The sequence below is a fragment of the Acomys russatus genome, chromosome 16 (genome assembly GCF_903995435.1).
Source record: "Acomys russatus chromosome 16, mAcoRus1.1, whole genome shotgun sequence".
Classification (NCBI taxonomy): domain Eukaryota; kingdom Metazoa; phylum Chordata; class Mammalia; order Rodentia; family Muridae; genus Acomys; species Acomys russatus.
Window position 1 is genome coordinate 27,217,331 of NC_067152.1, and position 6,586 is coordinate 27,223,916.

Consider the following 6,586-nt stretch of genomic DNA (forward strand, 5'->3'; position numbering starts at 1 on the left):
TGCTGGTATTCAGGATAGCTTCTGCCCAAGATGAACAACAGTTAGGGCTTCACCCCAGTGTCAACCAATTTTGTTGATTTATTGGCCACATGTCCTTGCTGAACTGCTTAAGGTCTCTGAGAGCCTCAGTTTCCCCTCGTGGATAAGTCATGGTTGAAGGGTAAAGTTAATACAATCTTTCAGGGGGTACATGCAAGACCCTGATAACAACGGGTGGCCTGCCAGAAGGGATGTAATGTGAAAAACACGGAAAGAAAAACCAGTTGTCCTCTGTCTGTCCTTTTGGACCTTGTGCCTTCAATATCATGTAAAATGTTAGTTAAATGGATGTTTGCGTTTTTTTAAAGGAAAAAAATAGGGAATGTGGCTCGGTGTTCAGAGGCATTCCTGAAGTCCTAGCCCTTGAGAAGCAGGGATGGAGCATCACTACAAGTTTAAATGGGGGCTGGGGGGGGGGAAGCAGGAGAGGGGAGAGGATATGCTTATGAGACCAACGATAGGAAAAGCATGCAATAAAAGTTGATCTGCCACAAGTGCTACGCACGTCTGCACCCCCGTGCAGTCAACTGCCCCAAGAAGAAGTGCGGCCACACCAACAACCTGCGCCCCAAGAAGAAGGTCAAATAAAGCTGGGGCCATACCTAACCTGTGACCCTGGGACCGAATAAAGTCCCCTTCCATCAACTGGAAAAAAACAAAGTGTGCTTTCTTTCCTTCCCCGAGCCTAGTCCCAGCCAGCTTGCCGGGTCAGGAGGGAGTAAATTTTTGCTAAGGGGTGGGAAGGGTAGGGTGAGAAGTGGAGTGATGAAGGACTACCACCTGGAGATTCTCACGCACTCCTCTCTGGCGCCTGTGTACCTCACCTATCTGGGCACCCTTCCAGGAATAGTTAAGGGGTGGCTCTCTGGAAAGCTCAAGGGCCCCTGTGTCTCTCCTGGGACAGGGTCACCATGCCCTCTACACCCAGAGTCCTGGGGCGATGGTGCATTAACCAAGGGAGGGTGTGGCTGATGGCAGAGGAAAGAACAGTGCCAGCACAACCAGTATCTTGCCGGCTTGCAGGGCAGGTTAGGAACTCAAAAGCCAGCCCAGCAGCAGGCAAAGATCCTGCCGCTGCCACTGCCACAGCGGCTGCTGCTGCTGCTGCTATCGCTGCTATTGTTGCCATGGGGTTGGAAGCAGGTCAGTGGGATGTCAACAGGCTGAGGCTAGGACTATGAAAGGCAGAGCCTTTCAGTGGCCCTAGGTTGGGGAGAGTGACCCAGGATATGCCCTGAACTTGGAGCTCCAGAAAGCTCTGAGCTTTAGGAGCCTTCTTATCAACAAACATATGTTTGAATAAACAGCAGAACACAGTCTTTTGTGGGAGAGGGTCGACTGATTAGGGCCAAAAGAAGGGGCCCACAATACATCTGGGATACACAATACACATAGTGCCAGGCACTGTGACTGAGTCTTGACTGGCTGGTATTTTGGTTTATTGAGACAGGGTCAGGCCAGCTGAACCTTGAATTCACTGGGTAGCCCAGGCAATTCTGTCTCTGCCTCCCTGATGCTAGAATGGCAGGCACGAGGCATCATTCCTGGCCTTATGGCTGAGTCTTAACAGCAATCCTGACCCATGGACCTTGCTGTCCTCTTTCTGTGAAAGAGGGTGCTCAGCTCAGAGAGGCAGATGAAGTTGCACAAGGTCACAGAGCCAAGTTCTGACTAAAGACTTTGTGTTTTCCTCTAGAGCACCAAGACTCTGTGAACAAAGAGAAGGGTTTCAGCAACCGGCCGAAGGACCACCGGCGTTCCAGGTGGGTGGACAGGGGAGAGTAAAGGCTTAGCGTTGAGAAGGGGTGCAAGGGGACTAGGGTGGCTGGAGGCCAGGGTGAAGGGAAAGCCCATGCTCGGGGCTGAGCTCAGCAGTACATGAAGGTCAGGCCCAAAGCCAAAGCAGAGGGCTGGCCTTCTTTTGATGTTATGGTCTCCATTTGCTTCTGGGACTATGAAGCCCTAGTTTAAAGCTTGGAATACAGGGAGCAGGCAGCTGGCAAAGGACGCTGTGGGTGGGTTGGAGGCTTAAGAAACCCCCAGGAACAATGAGAGACAGACAGTAAGAAAGAAAGGCCCCTGGAGTCATAACAGAGGAAAGTGGCAGATCACTGGGGAGTGGCAGGGAAGAAACCCTTTTCCACATACCCCCAGAAGACTTGAGGTCGGGTGCAGGCTGGTCAAGGCACAAAAGAGGTCTTGTTGAGTTGAGAGGAGGGCAAACTAGCTCAGCGGGAAGAGGGAACGATAGTCATCAGGGTGAGGACACAAAGCCGGGTTGGCCTGGGCTGCTCAGAACTGTGGCCAAGCCCACTCCTGCCCATTCCATGCTCTCCCATGGTCCTGGCCTACGCCCGCTGTGAGCAGGGAGTGCAAAGCACAGGTTTCTCTCTGCTCACTTGGCCAGGGAGGAGATGGGCACCCAGTATAGTAGTTGCACCCTCTTCTCTGCGTCTGGAGTACCCGACCTGCCAGCCTCTCCTCTGGATAGGTGGGCATGGCCGCTGGGCAAAGGAAGCAAGATTCCCACCCTCCTCCACCACCCAGGTTAGTCTCACACCCTCCCTCCCTTCCCTCTATTCCCAGAAACAGAGGACAGTCACCATGCCTCAGGGGGGGTAGCCTTGTGTTCTCTTGGTGAGTTCTCTGTAAATTGACTTCTCTGAAGAGTGTTAGAGACCAGGGGACAGAGGTAGGAAGGGGCTTCAATCCAATCCTGAGGCTCCTTCCCCTTCTCAGCATTCACTGAGAAAACACACACACACACACACACACACACACACACACACACACACACACGCCTGTACACACACACATGCACATGAGCATACACATGCATGCACATACACACATGTATCCCTATTCCCCAACTCCCGCTCTGGCTTCATGATCATTAAAAGGACAGCATTTCTATACACAGGTAGGGTAGGTGTTGAGCACTAGTCTGTGGCCAAGGTTGGGGCCTGGAACTGCTGTGGACAGTCCAAGCAAAACTCAAATAGGGTGAAGGAGGCTGTTTAGGAGCCTCAGGGGTGTTATGATCACACGGGCTCATTCCGTACAACAGTGCTCTGCTTCAAGTGGGGGTGCAGTGGGGAGGCGGAGCTACAGCCGATACCACAGAACTGTCTGGGCTAGGCCAGCCAGAGGAGACCTCTTCAGTCTACAAGTGTGGCCTGAGATTGGAGGTGGCACACCTACGAATGGTCACTGAGACCCAGCCCACAAGCTGTTGGTGGTGGCAACTACATAAAATCCCAGGCATACAGCATTAGATACGTCTCGTGGATGAATCACGGGGGTGTTTCCAGCCCTGCCTTCATTCAAGGCTGTTGGCAGGATCAGTCAAGCTACCTACCAGGTTAGCTTACATGTGCCACGGTTAGGACAAGCTGGGCATAGAGGGGTACATGCTTCTGTGTGATTTGGATGTGTGTGTGTGTGTGTGTGTACATATGTAGATACACACATGTGGAGGCCAAAGGACAACCTCAGGTGTCCCTCTCAGGAGTTGTTCACCTCGTTTTTTGAGGTAGGAGCTCTCACTGGGACTTGGGAGAACTGTCTATGCTAGGATGTCGGGGCAGTGAACCCCAGAGACCCACCTCTCTCCACAGCCCCAGTGCTGAGATTGCAAGTACACACTACCCTTTTGTGTTTTTTGTTTGTTTGTTTTTGTTTTTAAAGATTTATTTATTTGTTTATCACGTATACAGTGCTCTGGCTGCATGTATACCTGCAGGCCAGAAGAGGGCATCAGGTCATATTACAGACGGTTGTGAGCCACCATATGGTTGCTGGGAATTGAAGTCAGGACCTCTGGAGGAGCAGTCAGTGCCCTTAACCTCTGAGCCATCTCTCCAGCCCTGGGTTTTCTTGTGTGATTAAAACAAAAAACCTCACCCCCTCTTACTCCACTGAATCCGGCAACCCAAAATTGGGGACGAAGTGCCATCAGAGGCAAAAGGCTTCTAGCTCCATCCAGTTATCAAGCCATCTCTGATCTCCCTAACTCCCCCCCCCCCGCTGAGCTTCAGTTTTCTCCCCTAGACCTTGGTCCCCCTAAAACCACTATGGCATTTTGTGGTGGGGAAATAACAGGGACCAAACCAAAGGATAGAAAGCAAAAACAAAAACAAAAACAAACCCAAATTTGACACTTCCGGGGAGCTGTGTTATCCGGAGTCACAACCACAGTCACCTCTGCCTTCAACCCTAACCCAACACCCTTTCCTCCCTGGCACCCATCTTGGGAAAGCTGTCGAGTTTGCCCCGCACCCCACCTGCCCACTGTGTCTATTTAAGATAACAGGAACACAGGGGAAAAAAAAAGAGGGGTTGGGGTGGGAAGGGCAGAATCGAACAGTGAAAGACACAAGATGAACTGGTGAAACGCCTGAGTGGGTAAAGGCACTTGCCGAGCAAGCTTGGCAAACCTTTATAAGGTTGACAGACGTTTTCCCATGATGGTTGTCCCTGAACAGCCACACAAGGGCCACAGAGTGTGCACACACCAAGAGTGATAAGAAATAACAAAAGGACAGTTTAAAGATACGAGGATCAGGAGCCACAAAACGACCCGATGAGGAGAGAGTCAGCGGCCAGCCTGTGGGCCCTGGTGGGGTCTGAAAACGTGAGTGGGCTCTGAAGACTCTTCCACTCCCTCCCAGTCCTGCTCACTGGCACCTCCACCCTAGGTTTTTAGGACATGGGCCTAGCCATCTTCCCGGCAAACCAAACCCAACCCACCCAGATGTGGGTTTTTTTTGGGGAAGGGACTTCTGTGAGTCCTGGGGGTGGGAGTCTAGAGAAGCTGATGCCTGGAAGTGGGTGAGCAGCTCTCTGTACTATCCGCTCCCAGGCGTCCCGATGGGAGGGCCATTAGCCAGCATGGTCCTCTGCCTAAAGACATAACTCAGAGAGCTTGGGAAGCCTAACGAATCTTCTATCACGTGCCTCCACACTTGCCTGCAGTGAAAGACTGGTAGGTCCAGGTGCCAGGTGAGGTCCACATACCATGGGACAATGGGCTTGGGTCTGCCACAGACAGGCTCCAAGACTCTGGCCAAGTCACTTTCCTCATCTGGCCTTTTGTTGTTTCCATTGGTAAAAATCACCTTCGTGACCACTGCCAGCTCACTGATACTCATCTGGAGCTGAGGGTCTGGCTGGCTCCTTTCCAATCCATTGTCCAGCATGGAAGAAGAGAGGAGAAAAGGCTTGTGTTTCTTCCTCCATAGGCCCTTGTGCTATCTGGTCCCTGCAGAGCATCTGAAAATTAAGGTCCCCACCCACCCACCCAGTCCTCCTTGCTAACCCCCCCCCCTCAGTTTTCAATTCCTTTCCTCGTGATCCTGCCAAGTCAAGTCACTGTGACCACACACAGAGGGCGGGGAGAACCCAGACATTTCAACTTCTGCAGAAAAGGTTCAGGTTTTTTCCCACTCTGAAGTACAAAGAATAAAAGAGAGGAGGTCGAAAGAGCCAGTAAGAGGGACCAGGAACTAGGACCGGAGAGAAAAGATACAAGAAGGAATTAGTGAGGGAGGGAGCCAATGAAAATGATGCCCCCAGGCCACTGGGTCTTGGCCCAGATGGGCTGTGAGTAGGCAGCCAGGCTGGCCCCTCCTTTGGTACTACTCATGCCAGCTGCCAGGCAGAGAGGAGGCCCAGAGGAGAGGGAAGCTGGGCAAAGGGGATGGCAGACTTCCAGCCTGGCCTTGTCCAACCCGTGGGCCTTGAGGGGGAACTCTTTGGGATGGGGACTATGATCCAGGCAAAGCGCCAGGGAGCAGCAGGTCTACCGCCACCTCGGCAAAGTCTGTAGGCAGATGTGAACTTGAAGAGTGCAGAAGACCCCCTTCCTGGGCCTTCTCTGAAGGTTGGGCCACGGTCAGCTGTGACGCTTCTAGGTGAACAGAGGGCCTGCATCGTTTATGGGTCACAGTCTTCTGATGAGGCTGTCATGTGACCACAGTGTGGTCCTGGGCAGGCCCCCTGTCCTCTCTTCTCTGGTTGACATTTCTTACCTGCAAAGGTCGGGAGGGGGTGGGAGGGTAGAAACATATGATTGCCAATGTGTTTCTTGGTCCTGCTTTAAGGGGAGGGGGGAGGAGGTCACATGGTGGGCGGGAGTCATGCAAAGAGAGAGGTGGGGAGACCTCAGTATGGGCTTGGCTTTTCTGGGATGTCCAGTCTTTCTAAAGTTTTTACTCTGAAGGCCATTAAAGCCACACACACACCCTCACCTGAATGAAGACACACACACACACACACACACACACACACACACACACACCACCATATTTTGTAAATCTAGAAACAGAGGAGACATCTCCAGGTAGCTCCCCCCCCCCCTTTTTTTTTTTTTAAACAGAGGATAAAACTGAGGCCCTGGTTTGGGATTTCCAGAGTTCAGAGACTTTCTGGCTGCTCCAGCTCAGCTGTCCCAGGACACTGGCCCCTCACCCCGACCCCCAGAGCCGCCGGGAAGCACAGACCGGGAGTCCCCGTACGGGGTGGGAGGGGGAGGACCCTGGTGTCGGGG